At 38.4% G+C, this 19,328-nt stretch overlaps 1 long non-coding RNA gene across 1 annotated transcript in view; it reads right to left on the bottom strand.

Moving 5' to 3' along the window:
- Window positions 1–7,794: 7,794 nt before the first annotated feature.
- The window catches only part of LOC308184662, a 43,533-nt gene continuing 31,999 nt past the window's right edge, over window positions 7,795–19,328 (bottom strand). Inside the window, exons 3-4 of the long non-coding RNA XR_013942771.1 lie at window positions 10,351–10,400; window positions 7,795–10,019 (exon numbers count right to left, since the gene is read on the bottom strand). This is a non-coding gene — a long non-coding RNA (uncharacterized lncRNA). The remainder of the gene's footprint in view (window positions 10,020–10,350; window positions 10,401–19,328) is intronic.

Raw genomic sequence — 19,328 nt, 5'->3', positions numbered from 1 at the left:
TGTAGCGTGTGAGTCGTGTGCCGCCCACCCTGCCTGGGCCCAACACAAGTTTTGTAGCTCTGTAGGACTGTGCTGTAGGTGATCAGAGCTGGATGCTGATGGGGGTGCCTAAATGGGAAAACTATTTTTGCCAGGTTCATCCACACAAGAGAGAGAGAGCAGAGAATGGGAAATCTCCCAGCAGAGCAGCAAGGGGACATGGTTTGCTTGCTGGGAGATTCCTGTTTGACAGAGAGGAAGAAAACAACAGCAGGGCAGACGATCTCATCCAAAGGTGGGCTGGAGGGCAGCTGATCTGAAGCACATCCTGCAATGATGACACAAGGAAGGTAAGGAAAGTGTGCAGGTGATCGATCACAGTTTGCCTAGATCTCCTCTGTGAGTGCTATTTAGCTTAAAGAGTGCCTGGGTTAAGAAAACGTCCTGTAACACTCACCATATGTGCTTATATATGTTCTGAGCTGCTGACAAGTGTCCAAAAATCTGGAACTTGGCAAAAAGAGGCAGTCTCTTCGGGTGGTTGAGCAGGATTTTGTTGCCCAGAGTGATCTGTTATCCCTTATGTGAAAAATGTCCTCAAGAGTCTGCCTTACAAATCAAAGAAAGAAATGGTTTTGCAGTGTACCCAGGTGATGGAAGTTTAAGAGTGCACAGATCCAATGTGGTGTGACCTACACATAAGTCCTCACAGCTAGATACTTGCCAGGCTGTTATCTTGGCCATGGAAGAGCTATTTGGCTCTGCTATTTTTATCTACACAAACTTGGATCTGATTTAGATTTATGGTCAGAGAGATTTGAGACAGAAATAAAAGTTAAGAGTTAAAATCAGACATGCAAGACACCCATGAAAAAAGTTAACAGGATGCTTCATGTAACTAATAGTTGTTTTTTTTTTCTCACAAAATATTATTTTTATTTCTATGACTCTGTAGGGGATCAGCATCCATCCCCTCCACCTCCCACCCCCTTCCCTGGGATGTTTTATTTTACTTATTTTTTTTTTTTTCCCAAACATATACAAATGATCCATAACTCAAAACATCAGAACAGGACTTCCTTCAGATTTTCTGGTCACAATTTCAGGATTTTTTATTTGAGAAGCCAGACATATTCTTCTGTTATCTTATGTGTCAAAACTGTCCCAGTAGCAGCTTCCTATGCCTACTTGGGAGCCCTGCTGAAATTAACCCTGGAGACTGCAAAATCACTGGGCCCATATGCAGGCGTATGGTGTTTCCTGGGAGGTACCTATTGTCTGACATGAATGTAGGGTGTGATCATACAGACCTTTTGCCAGATGCAAGGTTAGGTCTGACTGCTTGTGTCACACCCTGCTTACAACCCACTTACTTGCTTGTGGGGATGCACTACAAACCAGTTCACTGAAATTATCAGAATTAGAAAGAAAAAAAAAAGAGAAAGCAATCTTCTCTGTCTCCCCATTTATTTATTTTTTTCCCCCACATTTGGTGTGTATGTATGTGTCTTTTTTTGTCCCCTTCCTCATATTTGAATAATTTCAGTAATCTGGTTAAAAATAAAACCTTGAATGTTAGGAGGGGCTATTAAAGTTCAGCAGGGCAGGCATGAGCAGATGCTGGATGGGAGGGGAAAGAAAACTTCATAAATTGCTTTTGTGAAGAGATTGATGTTCGTGCAACTGCCTTTCCCTGATTTCTATGTAAGTAAACGGCTGCTAACAGAGGGTGCCCTGTTCAGCAAGGTCGAGGACAACCATGATGGCAGATGACCAGAGCATCAAACATCTCTGAACGCTGTAGGCTGATTCCCCTCTGGCACCTGGTAGCACCAAACTTTCTGGTGCCAGAAATCAAAATCACAGGCTTCTCTTGTGCTGTTTGTCAAGCCTTCTACTTCCACTGTGCAAGCCAGCAAAGAGGAGCATTGTATGAGGGAGGACAAGAACGTACTCCATGGCTAGGTGATGATTATACTGGCTGTAAAATTGCTGGTACGAAAAGTCTGTGAGAACCTCTCAGGGGTACTTAGTGCTTTCTCAATTTCTTTCAAGTTTGCTTGTAAAGATGATAATGCCCTTCCACTTATAACCTGGATGCTTACTCAATTAGGGGATTACATTTGACAATATTCCTCCATAATCAATTGTGTTTTTGACAGCTGAATAAAGTTTACATCATTTGTTGGATTTGTCAAAGAATGTGTATGAACTTGAATCTTGCATATTGAGTGCCAACATGGTGTGACTGTGTTATATAAAAATAACTTGTTATGTATTCAGATATATGGTGCCAGTCATGTACCATGTATACCAGAGACAATTTGAATGCAGTTCAGGACAAGCTTAGGTAACCAAAAGGAAGTTTCATAGTCATGTGTTTCATCCTTTCCCCTTTATCCTGGGTTGAACCATACAATTGTCTCCTATTCCATTTCAATGATTTCTCAGTTTTTCTGACCATGAAACCTTGCTGCCTGGATTTTGTTACCTCAGGGAAGACTTTGGAGTGGTCAGGATCTACAAATCTGTCTGCAGGACTTGTTGAATATGTATCTTTGTTGACAGTCTGTCGAGTGTTGCCACAGGGTGGCTTAGGCCTCTGACAAGAACCCCTGTGATGGGAGAACTGGGGGAGTATGCAAGTGTTCCTGGGGAGCAGGTGCCCACAGGAAAAAAATACAAAACATTTCCCTATGTTGCATGTTTCAACCTCCATTGTTATTTGTAATTTATTTATCAATTTGACCTTTTAATCTATATATGAGAAACGTGTCTTTGCAAAAAAAGTTGGTGGGTACTAAGCAGTTCAATTCAGAAAGCAGTAGCATAGTAGCCCTCTTGGTAATACACACATGAAGTTGTTATGAAGGTTGGAGCTTTGGGCTACCATATTCAAGAGTGTTGCATTGTTGACTGTGCAACCAACACTCTCACAGCCCATTTAATCTGCTGTGCATGTTTTATTTTTTTCTAGGTATTATTTGGACTGCAATGGCTTTAGAATTTATCTCTCCTTGTTCATACACAGCTCCTAATGTGTTGTCATTTGGAGCACTAAAGAACAAATATAAGTTCAAGTATAACAACTGTATGTATATCAATAATGTTAAAGTTGCACATGGCTTGCTCATATCTGAGAAGTTACCAGGAAAAATTTAAAGGTCCTTGGTGAAAACTGCATATCTCCATCTATACATACTACTTTGAGCATGATATTTACCCTGAAAATATTTATCTCTAAATGACTACCCTTTACGTACAGAGCTGAAAAGATACAGAAAAAATGATATACTTTTAGTCTGAATATTCTTTATAAATGTGCAAATTATCACTGTGCAGAGTGCTGTTTTTTTAAACTTAGAATGCCCATAATGAAAACCACTTATGCCCTGGACTAAAGTGAAAAGTCTGTAGAAAATTCAGATCTTTTATATCTGAGCAAAAACTTCATAAAATTGGGTAAAGCTGTAGCATGGTCTTATGAAAATAAAAAAATAAGCAAATTTCTTTCTGTAGTGCTATCAGATGAAAGAAATTGAAGGAGCAAACAGAAGCTAGGACTTTAGAGCAAAAGGAAAATGGCAGAGAGCTTCACCTTTGCTTCTTGAGTTGCTTTTTTCGTGTGTGTGTGTGTTTTGTGGTGGTTTGTGTGTACTTCACAAAGGAATCTGAGCTTTTGTGAAATAATTACAGTGACAGTTCTGGTTTCTAATATTCAGAACATAAATCTGCAAAAGTTGTTGGGCAAATTCTGCTGAGTCTTTCACCTCAGATCAGCAGCTTTCAGATCATTAATCATTCATTATAAGCTTTAATAGACTAAGCATTTTAAAGACTTCTGCTGAGTCTCAAAGGACAGAGTGCAGACCTTGCACTTCAGAGATTTCTATATTAGAGTAGTAATAATGTTGGGAGAAAAAAAGGCCCAACAAAAAAGCTTTGCATCTCCCTCTGGCTCGAGAGAGACCTGTCATGTGACAAGAGAGGATGATCACACAAGTTACTTCTTACTGGAGATTGAGGAAGTTAAGCACACCATTTATTAGCATCTCTTCTTATTTAAGTCATTTTTTTACCACCATTACTTGCTCAGATAGCGAGCATAAAAGGAAAAGTCTGTTTTGCATGAACAGAATGAGTGAATAAAATACAGTTTAATCCAGAACAATATGTTGCACATGCCTGAAAATCACTGTAGTTAGCTGACCTTTCGCTTCTTTAGTTTGTCTAATTCAGTCACTCAGATATGTAGTTTGGTGAAAGCTGCTGTTGCATGTGTAATACAAAAGAGAGAAACCTATTTCTCATATTGCAGAAGAAAGCACTTTCAGTGTGGAAAGGGGGTGTGATGGTAGAAAGGGAGTATAAGAGTGTGGAGCTTTTGGTTATGTTTACACACCTGTTTCCAAACACACAACAAGGAATGGAAGTCTACATGGTCACAGGATGCTTTTGCTTGTGTTGTGTTATGGATGAATCCTCACTAGATGGGGCAGGTCTTATGCTAAATGTTTATCCTCTGAATCCTTTATTTACTTCTTAGCATAGAGGGGGAGGTCAGGAGGTTCAGTACCTTTTGCTCTTTTCTTCCACCATACACATTTTCAGATCTAAATCCATTGTAACTAACTGGTTGATGCTTCTATGTCCAGGGGTGAGGCACCTGAATTTATAAGCAGTAGAGAACCGTTCTCACAGCTTCAGAATACACAAGTGTTTGTCCATGTTATAATATCCTCTATCTGTTTTCTTATTTATATAAATAGAGCTCACTACATCTCCACAGAACAAGTTCTGATTATGGAGAGCTGGAAATAATATTTCTGAACTATAAATTTAAAAGGCCTCTTATAGTTGTGAATCTGTATTGAATTGGTGGAATAAATTTGGCTGGAAAAATGTTTGGGGTATTAGATTTACAAGGAAGGTAAACAAGATATAACTATATCTTAGCTGTTTGAAAGTACTTTACCTAAAATGTGTGAAATTGGTATGACTCCTGTCTTCTCCCACATTTTCTTGGAAAACACTCCAGTTATCAGGTTATTCAGTCTGACTGCAATATGAATTGTCTTTCCATTTTCTAAAAATAGTGAAGCAACAGCTGAAAGCCGAGTGTCCCTGCCATTAAGTTGAAGACTTGTTTTCATTCTGTCCAAGTGAAATTTAAGAGGTTCATCAAGGGTGGGAACAGCAGAAGATCTGCCTGGGAAAACCCTCCAGCCTGGGGTAACTGGCTTAGGTGCCCACCTGCAAGGTAACTCTACTCTCTTCCAATTCAGGGCAGCAACTGCTGATATAAACTCTTCCCGTGCTGACTGCAAAGCAGTGAGTGCTGGTACAGAGCTCCCTGAAATCTTTGTTACTAGAGTAATCCCAGAACTATTCTGTGATTCTTTATTGTCAGCAAGCAGAAAAGAAGGGCTCAGTAGCATGGTGGGTTAGATACGCAGGTCTCAGATGTCACTGGTGCCCACAGACAGAAGAGGGACTTGGACCTTGTGGTCCAATACATTGGCGTGAGGGGAAATGCCAGCTACAGGGTTGCTGCTCATTGCCTACATTTTTCTTGCAATACCTGAACAAAATGTCTTATGATGAGTCAATTTTTCCATATGAGATAATTTATTGTATTGGTTAGGGGAAAAAAAAAAAGTAGTATTTTTTATTATTATTTTTACTTTTTTATGCACATTATCCAGACTGATTTCTCCTTTCCTCCATTCTTTGTATTTCTGTTTGGTACTGAAGATATCAGTTACTCTTCCAGTCCTTTGAGGCTTGGACTAAAGCCAAGAAAATGGGTGAAACAGTAAACAGAGGCAAAGAAAATTAGAGATATATAGTCAGGGACACAAAACAGGTTCCTGGAAGAATATGGAATTGAGTTCTCCTGCTCTCTGCAGAATCCAAGCTTTCCTTAAAAGGGAAACTGAAGGAAATAGGTCAACTCAAATAACATTAAATCATGCAGTATGAAAATGTATCCCCCCTTTTTCTAAGCCATGAGATGACATACAGTTCTTAAAACAAATTTTACTGCTGAATATCTGTGGTGTGTGAGGCAGGTCACTGGGATCTGAACAGTGTTGCCTGCGTGATGTGACAGTTTTTCTAACAGCTTTCTCACCATATCTGCTCTCAGCTGTTCTATTTCTTCCTTTTTTTTTTTCTTTCCTTTTCTTTACTTTTTTTTTTTTAAAAGGAAACTTGAGTCATTGCCATTTTTTATCCTCTCCTGACTGCTTTAATGAGGGAAGGATCTTCCTTCTCTTCCTGCTTTTTTGCCTCTTTCCATTTTATAAGAATTTTATTCTGCTCTCCATATAGTTCCAACACTTTCTCACCTTCCCTCTCACAAGAAAATGAAACCCTTATGCTGTAAAATTCTGAAATGAAACTTTAATGTAACACTCCTGTTTCAAATTGCTCCTGGGGAAAGAGGAAGGCAGCTCTAGTTCTTGTGTGTGTGTTTTTTTGTTGGTGGTGTTTTGTTTTCCTGTAGATGGCTTACTGTCCTGCTCTTGAATTCAGAGTTCTGACATATGCAGGGTACCCTAGAAAAATACTCCTTTCAAATTATTTGCTAAATACTAAATAAACAGGAAATGCATTTTTAATGGACTTCAAGCAACAGCATCTTTTACAAGAAGAGCCCTGGGAAAGGTGTTAGAGGCCAGGCTGGATGATGGAAAGGTGAGATGGATTGAATGTGTTCTTAGAGAAATGATCAAGAGAGCTGTAAGATGGAAAGAACCACTACTATTTTCTTTCTGAAACTAGTCTGTAGATAGATGTGTTATAAACTCTCAATGACCCCCCCCCCCCCCCAAAAAAAAAAATAAAAAAAAATTCAGTGCAGGCAGAAAAATTGCTCCCTATGAAAAGTGACTTCTTCCATTTCTTCCGGGTTACTTTGTCCATTTATGTTAATAGTCTGAAGCAGATCTGTTGTTAACAAAGTAATAGAAAATGGAAAATAGCACTGACCACTACATTCGTAGAAATCTGACATTAAGATACCAGCTGACAGGTAAATCTCAAACCTCCTGTATTATGTTATTACCTGTTACTGTACATTGTGCTATTGGGCTCTCAACACTGGTTTATTTTGCATTGTACCAATATTTATAAGGACAAATAACTTCTCTCCAAAGTTTGATGTATCTGAGATATCCAGGTTTAATTTGATCTTCCCTAGATGCCATGATTTGGAGGAGGTTCTTGAAAAGAAGATAGCATTACTTTTTTCTACAGTTTAGCAAAGGGGAGTTGAATCCATATTCCTGTCTGCTCTCTTTCTGGAAATAGCTTGGGTATTTGGCCATTTTTTGCACATTCCCATAGTTCTTCAGCCCCCATCTCTTACTGCCTCTTTCAACCTTGCTGTTGCTGGGCTCCCAGCTGGGTGCCCTGCTTCCCCATGCACTGGAGCAGGATCATAAGCTTCTGCTGGCACCAGAGAAGATGCAGACAGAATGATGCACAGGGGAACAGCAGACAACAGATGACCCTTAATTTCCTTGGTAAATCAGGCCTAGTGTCTCTGGCTGAGAACATCAGAAAGAGGAACAGTTAATGATAAACAACCTGCTCTGCTGTCTGTCCACATACTGTGGTCCCCTGAGGGAAAGGTGCTTTCAGAGCCTGGGCAGAAGCACCACAATAGTGCCAGTAACCAGAAGTGCAAAACTATTAAATCCATCAGGTAAAGCTCTGATGGTAATCTATGTTAAAGGAAAGAAAAAAAGAAAAAGAAAAAGAAAAATGAAAAGGAAAGGAAAGGAAAAGAAAAAGAAAAAAAAAAGAAAAAAGAAAAGAAAAGAAAAGAAAAGAAAAGAAAAGAAAAGAAAAGAAAAGAAAAGAAAAGAAAAGAAAAGAAAAGAAAAGAAAAGAAAAGAAAAGAAAAGAAAAGAAAAGAAAAGAAAAGAAAAGAAAAGAAAAGAAAAGAAAAGAAAAGAAAAGAAAAGAAAAGAAAAGAAAAGAAAAGAAAAGAAAAGAAAAGAAAAGAAAAGAAAGAAAAGAAAAGAAAAGAAAAGAAAAGAAAAGAAAAGAAAAGAAAAGAAAAGAAAAGAAAAGAAAAGAAAAGAAAAGAAAAGAAAAGAAAAGAAAAGAAAAGAAAAGAAAAGAAAAGAAAAGAAAAGAAAAGAAAAGAAAAGAAAAGAAAAGAAAAGAAAAGAAAGAAAAGAAAAGGAAAAAGAAAAGAAAAGAAAAGAAAAGAAAAGAAAAGAAAAGAAAAGAAAAGAAAAGAAAAGAAAAGAAAAGAAAAGAAAAGAAAAGAAAAGAAAAGAAAAGAAAAGAAAAGAAAAGAAAAGAAAAGAAAAGAAAAGAAAAGAAAAGAAAAGAAAAGTATAATTTCATTAAGTATCAAACATAATAGCACTTGTCTTATTAAAATACTTTATCTGGCAATTCTAATATGTTTAACTCTGGAATAAATTTATTTCCCTGGCACTGATTAACAGGGTAGTTTCCAGTTAATGTTACGTGTTGGTTAAATTTATGGAAATTCCAGTTCTGAAAAGTGTTCAAAGAGGGCGCTGGTATTGTTATCTCAAACTTTGACACAGGCAGCAGAAAATGGTCACCAGATGTCGCTCAGGGATCACACAAAACCCTCCTGTCATTTCCTGATTTTGTATATGTGAAGGCTGATTTGTAGTTTAAAACCCAGTGTGATTTGGTTTAACCACTGAAGCACAATTACCTTTCCTGTGCAGCAAATGTAGTGTCTGGAATAAAATAAAAAATATTTATTCCAGCTATTGGCATTTGCTCCATGAAATATCACCATGAGTGTGCAGTACTCTTTGAACAGCTATGTCAAACACTTTGTCCTTCAATATGGTACAGAGACGAACAAGTCAAAGCTATGCCTGTTTTTGTTGTTGTTGTTGTTGTTGTTTTTGTTTGTTTGTTTGTTTTTGTTTTCCTTTTGTTTCTGCTAGGAAACAATGGAGTGGAAAAACAGTTATAGTGGAATTGTGTTTAAGAGACATTTAGCTTGCCCAAGTACCTCTTCCCCTCATCTGTGAAAAAACAAACAAACAAACAAACAACAACAAAACTAAAAACTTTCCCAAAGTGTGCAGGAATGCTACACCTCTTGCTTGTTTTGAGAAATACATTCTGGAAATAAAAATCTAAAGAAGCCAGCTTTGTCCCCAGTTGCCACACAATCTTTCATCATTTGCAGTCTTTCCTAATCCAACCCACATCACCTCCCACATCACCTCCTCATCCTTTTTTTTTTTTTTTTTTTTGTCCTGCAATGGAAAGAAATTGTTGGATATACACAGATAACTTTATACAGTGTTTTGCTAATGCTAGTAAAGATTTTAAAAGAAATATAGTCCCAAGGTATGTTATGTTATGTCAGAGTTTTCTAAGCTTTCCCACAGTGTGTTGGTGGCCTAAAGAACAGCTTTATGAAAATAATAGACTTTGACTGGTGGAATAAAACATGTACTAAGGCTTTAAATATGCTCTAAAGTTTTTCATCAACACTGTACAAAGACACTAGACTAACCCCAGTGACTCAGTTTGTAGCAGTTAATATTTTGGGGTTATTTCACTGCTGGGTTTTGGGAGATTTTGCTAGTCAGTGAAAATATTATAATCTGCTTATTACAGAGTCTCAGATATGAATTTTGAACCTATAGGACTACAGTCCTTCTGCTTCTCCACCTTTGGGTTTCTGCCATGACAGGACAGTGGGTCTGGAGGCAGCATGCTTGGTCCTGCCGGTCTGTCGTTGGCTTGTGGCAGCAGCTCGGCTCCATGCTGGCAGTGTTGGACACACACATAACCATGTCCCACCATTCAGTCTCTGGCACTGAGGATGTTTCCAGCAAGATGCTACCAGTGATCACCAATCTCATCGGACCACGATGGTACTGTGGTACATTTGTCCATTAGTTTCAGGTACTGTTGTCTTGTCCACTGTTGATGCATGACAGGGGGCATCACATCCCATTCTTGTCTGCACTGTCCAGTTTGCCATGTCTCACCATGGTCACTGCCATTGACATAGTGCTCTGCAAGGACAAGGCAAGGTCATAATGCTTCCATGTCACAAAGCCAATGAAGCAGAGAAGATTTAGAAGCAATAAGTCACATCAATTCTGAGGTTAAAAAAATGTAACATTGAAGTACTTCAGCTGCATCAATAATATTTCTTTTCTTGGAGGTATTGCAACATTTTTTTAAAGTGCTTTTTCTGTGCTGATGCATGGAGTATGACTTTTGATGTATACAGAAAAGAGAGTAAGATCCATTTCTTTAGAGGGCTGTTTGTATAAATGTACATTTAGCACAGGAATGGAAAAGGTTTTTATTTCAGGAGAGAAAGGGTGGAGGTTAGCTTACTCATTCATATTAGGATGTCATCTGGCCTGCGGGGGAGGAACAGGGCAGAACTGAAAAAAGACAACAACAACAAAAATACCTTTTAATATGAACGCAAAGCAAATCAATGCTAATATTACTCCTTTTCTTCTCCTTTTGCCTTCTTTCTTCAAATTTTTGAGAAGGCAACATATCAGTGTTTTTGCTGAACAATCTCTTGACTCTTCAGCTGTACTCCTAAATTCTTTCACACAGCATATTTGCATTCTTGGCCCATGCTCATGATATTAATCCTCAACAGTAATAAAGATATCATTCAACAGGTATGGTATGAACTTGGGGATTTATTTACTAATTTGTTAATTTTGATACATGGAAAAAATTACATGTTAAGATTTCCTGATACTGTTTTGATAGACATGAGACTGAAGAGGTTTTACTCCTGGCTGTTTCTTAACTCACTTCAGACAGGATATGACAGTTTTTCATCATGGCCATATGCAGATAGTAGTAGTGAATACTCTGACTTCTAACTTAAATTTGACAGTTGTTGGGATTAATGTAGTTGCTATTTGTTTATATTCTTCAAGATTGGATTATCTATCAGGTCTTCCACTTTCAAATTTTCAGTGTGCTGTATTTTTTTTATATAAAGAAAGGGTAATCACATATTTGCATATCTAGTAAACCTATTTGATTGATTCTGGGAAATACACAATTCACTGACAGACAGGGATGAGACATTTGATTAGGCTTAATGCACGCTTGGATTCATTGCCGTAATCTCTGCATGTATTTGAGGTAGACAACCAGATTAAATTTGGATCAGGGGTTGCAACACCCTATGCAGGTATACCCTGTCACACTTGGAAGACAGCAACATGTCTTGCGACATTATGTCCTCACATACTCCTGAAAGGATGTGGCTAGTTCCGAGTAATTTGAGAGAGAACAGAATTTCATTTTCAAGAAAACTGGGAAGAAGTGTTACTCATTCAGAGCAGGGAAGACTACTTTAGTTTCTATCTTTTTTTTTTTTTTTTTTTCCTAGCAGAATGCCTCCCAATCTACTGTATCTAGACATGATTTATGAAGGAAACAAACACCATGAATGAAGTAGCATAAAAGCTGAGGTTAACTACATTTGTGATTCAAAAGCAGTTCAAACTAGAAGAGCAAAAAAAGGTCAACATATAGAACTGGGAGATTTACCTGGTCTTGTAGAAGCACTGTGTAAGAGCTGAAAGCTCACTCTGCATCCTCCCTAGTGTGTGCTTATATATCACTAACAGAAAACAAATGGTAACACCCTCATATCTTCTTCCTTTGTGTGGACTGGGGGTGCCTTTGGTGGTGCAGACTTCCTTGGATTACGTCTGACCCCAGAAGCAGGTCAGAGGGCGGACAGATGTCATATCATCCAAGGACAGACATTTTGAACAACCAATTTCCTACTGCATGTTAGAAATTTTGAAAATTAGATGAAAAAACAGAAACAGACCTGTTCAATCAAAAATCCTTAGCTGTAAGTATTTGCCTTCAGAAGGTCGTTGTTTACTTTGTTTACTTGTGAGCTCCTCACAAGTATAAAAGTAATCTGTACTCCATTTCCTTGTGCCTTTTTTTCTCTCCCTGGCTCCCTCACCAGTTTCATTCATCATTACTCCAAATAACTCCTTCTCACCCTAACTGAACCACCATAATTCTGACATTTATGATTCTTCCTCTGACTCAAGGCTCTAGTGCTTCTTATTCCTCTGCTTTTCAGTATTTAAATTCCAGTCTTCGTTGCCTTTGTTCCTACTCTGCTCCAGTCAACCTTTTCTGTAATTAAAGGCCCACAGAGAGATGTCATAGATTCAGGTTGTATTGAGTGCACCATTCTTTTTAGTTCATTTAGTACTGGATTGATAATTACTAATCATGACTAATGTCTATACAGAATAATTATTGATAAACAAGACATACTGTGAAAAAAAAAATCAGAAATATCTACTTAAACCCCTAAATAGCTTTTCCCTTGCATTGTGTTGAGACTTAAGTAATACTTTGTAAAAAATAGCTTTATCTTAATTAAGTAATATTTTACAAGAAATCACTTCTGAGTTCTGGGAGACTTCCCTAAAGACAAATTAATAGATTATTCTTTGCTATGTTTTTTCTTAACTTATACACAATAAAAAAATATTATAAAAGTTTCCATTTAGGAGAGTTTTGTGACTTGCAGAGACCTAGAGCACGGGCCAGTGTTGTGTAAGGATGGACAAAAGCTCATGTTGCAGCAACCTGATCGAGTACATTGAAATGTTCAGATAGAGCCCTTTCAGGTGCCTTGAGACTGCCTTGGTCCTGAGAGATGGAAAGCATGTTTGACAATTATGACATGCTGAGAGAAGGAAAGAATGTGACACAGACATAATTAAGTAATTTCACAGTAAGATAGGATTTGACATTATTTGGCCAGATAACTTGTTCTTAGCAATGACTTTCTGAATTGGGTGCTTCTAAATGCAATCATCTTCCATAATACATCTAGGTCATTATGCAGTACTAGTGGAGGGGTTAGGAGTCGTGGACAAGAACTCTAATTGAACCAATGCTTACCAAGAGCATACTCATTTCTGCTGCCCACCAGGTGAATGCAATTCTTCCGATAGGCATGTTGGAGGCATGTGGACATACGTATGCCACACCAATGTTGACCCATCTGATTTATGCAGAGCAACTTTTGCATTCTTATCAAGTTTTCTTTTCATGGTATGCCTTATGCCATTTAAATATCTTTAGGAAATGGAAGTAAAACATGACTGTGATTTACAGGGTGACAACCAAGTTTGCAAAACAGGTGGAAGAGGGGGAAGGTTCTATATCCCTTATGTACTTTGGGATGAGTGTTCAGGAGAGCTGTGGTTCTGACTATTAGCCTGCTCTCTTGATGCCTCTGAGAAATAGCCATGGACAAGTTAAGAGCTTATGGGTAAAAATTAAGGTCCAGACCAATAAAGGACAACTTGTGGTTGGGGTGTACTAAAGGCCACCTGATCAAGGAGAGCCTATTGATGAGGCCTTCTTGATTCAACTACAAGAAGCATCACACTTGCATGCTCTCCTCCTGATGGGAGATTTCAACCACCCAGATATCTGCTGGAAAAGCTACACAGCAGGCTGTAAGCAATCCAGGAGATTCCTAGAGTGTATTGAGGTTAAGTTCCAGAGAGAAGAAAAAGAAAGAGAGAAACCAGAGGAGAAACATTTCTGGACCTGGTGCTTGCCAGTGCAGAAGAACTCATTAAAGAGGTTAAGACTGGAGGCAGTCTGGGCTGCAGTGACCATACCCTGGTTGAGTTTGTGATCTCAAGGAATATCGGCTTGGCAATGAGTAAAGTCAGGACCCTGAACTTCCAAAGAGCAAAATTCCAGCTATTTAAACACGTAGTGAATGAGATTCCTAGAACACTGTCCTTAGGGACAAAGGAGCTGAACAGAGATGGCAACTCTTTAAGGATGTTTTCCTTAGAGCATGACAAGAACTCTCCATACCCCTGTGTAATAAAGAGAGCATGGATGGCAGAAAGCCAGGATGGCTGTGCAAGAACCTGCTGGTCAAACTGAGGCACAAGAAGGAAATGCACAGACAGCAGAAGCAGGGATCTGTGGCCTGGGAAGAATACAAGGATGCTACCTGGATGTGCAGGGATGGGATCAGGAAAGACAAGGCATGGATGGAACTGACCTTGACAAGAGATGCAAAGAATAACAAGAAGGGATTCTAGAGGTACATTGGCCAGAAAAGAAAGACCAGGGAGAATGTACCTCCTCTGATAAATGAGAAGGGTAACAACAGTTACCAGAAAGCTGAGGTACTCAACAACATCTTTGCCTCAGTCTTCAGTGCCAGTCAGGCTTCCCATGTCTCTCATTTCCCTGAACCTGTAGATGAGGGCTGGGGGAGCAAAGTCCTCCCACTGTAAACAGGTTTGAGACCACCAGATGAAACTGAACAAGTACAAGTCTTTGGGGCCCAATGACATGCATCCCAGGGTCCTGAGGAAACTGGCTAGAAAACCTCTCTCCATCATATTTGAAGGGTCATGACAGTCACGTGAAGTCCCTGGTGACTGGACAAAGTGAAACATCACTCCCGTTTTAAAAAAGGATAGAAAAGAGGAGCCAGGGAACTACAGACCAGTGAGCCTCATCTCTGTACCTGGAAAGATCATGGAACAGATCCTCCTGTAAGCAATGTCAAGGCACATGTAAGACAAAGAGGTGATCTAAGACAGCCAGCATGGTTTCACCAAGGGAAAATTGTGCCTGACCAATCTGGTGGCCTTCTGTGATGGAGCGACTGCATCAGTTGACAAGGGAAGACTGACTGATGTCATCTACCTGAACTTCTGCAAGGCCTTTGACACGGTCCCACATGATATCCTGGTCTCCAAATTGGAGAGGTGTGGATTTGAATGATGGACCATTCAGTGGATAAGGGAAGACTGGATAGACTGGGAAGACTGAAGACTGGATAAGGAATTGGCTTGAAGGCTGCACCCAGAGGGTGATGGTCAATGGCTCTATGTCCAGGTGGAAGCCAGTGATGAGTGGTGTCCCTCGGAGGTCTGTCTTGGGACTGGTCCTGTTTAGTATCTTTATCAATGATAGAGACAATCGGATTGAGTGCACCCTCAACAAGTTTGCAAATGACACCAAAATGAGTGGTGCAGTCGACACAACAGAAGGAAGAGATACCATACAAAACATGGACAAGCTTGAGAAGTGGGCCCATGTGATCCTAATGAGGTTCAACAAGTTCAAGTACAAGGTGCTGCACCTAGGTTGGGGCAATCCTAGACATGAGTACAGACTGGGTGAAGGACTCATTGAGCGCAGCCGTGCAGAGAAGGACTTGGGAGTTCTAGTGGTTTAAAAACTTGACATGAGCAAGCAATATGCACTTGCAGACCAAAGATGCATCCTGGGCTGTATCAAGAGAGGAGCAGCCAGCAGGTCAAAGGAGGTGATTGTCCCCCTCTACCCCTCCCTCAACCCCCCAACCCCGCCTTGTGAGGCCTCACTCAGTTGGTCTGGGTCCTCCAGCACAAGAAGGATGTGGACCTGTTAGAACGGGTCCAGAGGAGGGCCATGAAGATGATCAGAGTGATGGAACTAAATTCCTGGTGCCATCTTCAAGTTCAGAAGATGTGTATTAGTGGAGTAATGAATGCACTCACTGAAGTTAATATTTGTGTATAAGATTGCCTTATTTTTGTCGTCCATAACTATGTTATTCAGCTTCAAGTGTTAAAATCATAGTGGAATCATTGAATGTGAACAGATTTAAAGTTCATTTAAGCTTGGGAAGTCTATACTTTGCAAACATTGTTTTAAGGTAATTGTCCATGGTAGCATAAGGGATAGAATATTTAATAAAAATGCCAAGTAATTAATTTTAATTTAAATAAGCTTATAAAAGAAGGGGAGACTATATGGCTGACAAGATGTAAAAGGTCCAAGAATTAAAACATCCCTTTGCACATTTTTGGGGTGGCAGGGAAAGAAGTTTGCTTTCTTTTTCCTTAAATCTATGGAGGTGAGTAATTTAAAAAATAAGGATTTACCATAAGAACCTTTAATTTTCAAGGGACCTCAGGGAAACTAAGTAGTTTAAGTTTTTCTGCAAGTGATAAAATAAAATGGGAGGGAACATAGTTTGCCTGTAAATTAGCTCTAGAAGCTTTTCTTCTATAGAAATGACAAATAAACCTATTGTTTGTGGAAATAAACAAAAGTTTCCAGGATACCAATGAGGAGAATCAGAAAAGGGCTTACTAAAAATTCTTGGATATATGCACTGAGCCTTATTTAGGCAAATTCCGGTTAGTTAATCATGCCTTAGCTGAATGAAGTATGAACAACGGTGTGTGTGTCTTACCTGACGTAAGAAAAAAAGCTTATATACCAGACAAAATCTATGTAAGGTTTATTCAGTTCTGACTTCCACCTTTAATTAGCACATAACATTTTTTTTCCACAGTAGGGTGTACATATTTTTTTCATGAGTCATTAGAGGACTCACCTTTTTGAAAACACTGTGCCTGTACCAAAGCTTAAAGACCATTATAAAGGTTTCAGGAGACTGAATTTGGAAAGTGTTAAGTTAATATGGATGCATAATAAAGATGTAATGGCTTTACTCAAAGGTTCACACCCTCTTTAGAGTATTATCAGCAAACTTTACTATCTACTTAGAATTCATTCTGCCTAGTTTGTTTGTTTGTTTGGAAGAGTTTTCAGCAGAATACAACTGAGCAATCAGGAGTACTTTTGAAAAACATATATATATATATTAAAAAAACTAACTATTTAGTTCTTCATTTTTTTTTCTCCTTCAGGTGAAATAGTATACTGCTACATATATTTAAAAAAAAAAAAAAAGGCAGCCAAGCTTTTACAGGGTAAATTAATTACAAGTTTTATAACTTGGCAGTGCTCACAGACATTCATTTGCTATTTGACATCATGCAAGCAAATTTCTCAGTCCTTCTCAGACTGAGAATATCTAATTGTGAGATTATTATTATTTTTATATTTTTTAAGTTTAAAGAGTTGATTCATGAAGTCAGTAAAAATTGCAGTTTTGGTGGAGCAAAAGAAGTACAGATATGTGAAACTGGAAGCATAATAAAAATAGGAATTAAAAATAAATCAACCTGTTTTCTGAAATAGCCCTCAGCCCTTACCAGGGATGCATGCTAAAGAAGTGGATAAAATGCTTACATAGAACCTAAAACATTTGGTTTTGAGAGACCCAGCATCATAATTACCACACTGCAAAGTCCTTGTCTTCATTCCCAGGTTTTTCAACATATGTTTGGGCAACATATCCCAGAGGCTGCCATAACTGGCATAAGAAGGCAGGCCTAACTTGCATTGTCAATTCTTTCAGCTTTTTTCTAGCTCCTGGTGATTTAAGTTGAGTTGTTTTCAGGTTTAGAGAGGCATTTCATAGAGCCAGATCAACAACTAGGACTGACATGCATATGGCCAGATAGTGCATGCTGTACTGTGGGTAAAAATTGTTGCTGTCATAGTGTTATGTCTCTTATGGCAACTCTGTTTTTAACAGCTCCAAATTTGTACAAACATCACACAGGCTACTGGCAGCAATATGGAAAAGAAAAAATCTTTACCTCTTTTGAAGTTTTCTTGAAAATTTAAAAAATTCAGGTATTTTACCCAACCCAAAATGACATACTAACATTTTCAAAGACATTGCATTTAAAACTAAGATATATGGATATTTTAAAATTAATAACTCATTTAAATAATATCAAATAATTTTAACTTGAAGATTTGATGGATGCAAGGTGGTAAAAAAAATAAATAAAGTCAGTTAAAATCTTGGTTCAATTTCATGTTATCTATTTATTAATGTCTGGAATAGATTTAACCAAAAAGTTCCAGTCAGTTTGCTGTATCGTTATGTAATTTTGACAGCAGGACTTTACTGTTCAGGTTCTTGATGGAGGTGAAATCACTGAAAAGAAGTGATTTTGTGTCTATCTCAGTTGTAAATTCTCTTATTAAACTGGATATAACTTTTCTGGCATAGGATAATCAGACAACTTTTAGAGCATTCCCAGTAGCCCAAACTTTCTGAAAGCTCACACAGACATAGATGTCTCTTGAATCTGAGTGAAGTTGAGCAATTTTTTATTTTTTTTTTTAATGTATTGCTATGCAAGACCACACCAAAAAAGCTCTGATAAAGGACTGTCTTTGCTACAATGAATACTTGCAAACTAATGAAAACATGTTTTGATCTGTCTTACAGTTATTATTTGTTGTTGTTGCTTTTGTTTTTCTTTTGTTTTGTTTGTTTGTTTTTCCTAGCTGCATAAATTTAACAGCAGAAGAGCATATCTTCTTCTTGAGATGCAGGAACTTTCTTACAATGTAACAGGCATGGACTGAGATCTGAAAACTTGTGAAGGGAAGTATGTTGTGTTTAAGGCCAAAATGCTTTTTCATATTGAAAAATCTGCAGATAAACCTAGATACAAATTGTATGTATACACACACGCATGCACACACACACACACACACACACACACACACACCTACAAGTTAGATCCACTAACTTATGCCATGGCAAAGTATCAGGAAATTAATGGACTCTGGAAGGTTTTCCCTTTTTCTGTTCAACCAACCAACAAACCAGCCACCACCACTACCAGACCGTTAATCACCACAGTCCTCAAATACAAATTATTCATTCCCATTTATAGGAAACTACATACTAGAGCTACTGAAAAAAAACGCAATGTTCATTTACGTTCTTCATGAGAAGAAGCGGGGAATTCCCCGCTTGTTCCTTAAGAGAAGGCCAATCACTTTTCAAATGGGATCGTAATAAAAGTTCTTAAGACAAGTTTGTTTTCAGATGTGCTCTTTCCCAGGGAATTATATTGGTTTAAATACAGGAAAGATTCCTTGGAAGTTTCCAAGTCTTTGCTGGCACTGTGAGTCAGATGTCTGCAGGTTGTGCTGTGCCAGATTTGACGTCAAACTGTAATCCAATGAGGTTTTCCATTAGCCTTCATAATGGAGATTCAATGGGATCTTACTGCGTGAAATAACCGGATTTTGTCTGAATCACCAAGATTAACATTAAAAATCTCATTTGTTAACTACTTAGATAAAGCACATTCTAAAAGCTTCAAAATGATACAAAAAAAGGCTGATATTAAGCCTGAGTATAGAGCAATATTAATTATGCAATGTTTCACAACTTAATTAAGTGTTAATGCAGCACAAAGTTACTGCTACAGTTAGCCTGGACTAGCGTTTGTGGCAATGGTAAGCACTGATGACTCCTCTCAAGATCGAGTATGTCTGCTCTCCAGGACTGAGCCGTGCTGTTGCAAATACTGTTGTTTTTGCTAGTTGGAAATGTACTGAGGAAGCAAGGAAATGTTACCTCACGGTGGGGTTTGGCAGGT

The sequence above is a fragment of the Anser brachyrhynchus genome, assembly GCF_964034855.1.
Source record: "Anser brachyrhynchus genome assembly, chromosome: 1".
Lineage (NCBI taxonomy): Eukaryota > Metazoa > Chordata > Aves > Anseriformes > Anatidae > Anser > Anser brachyrhynchus.
This window is presented reverse-complemented; position numbering and strand designations above follow the sequence as displayed.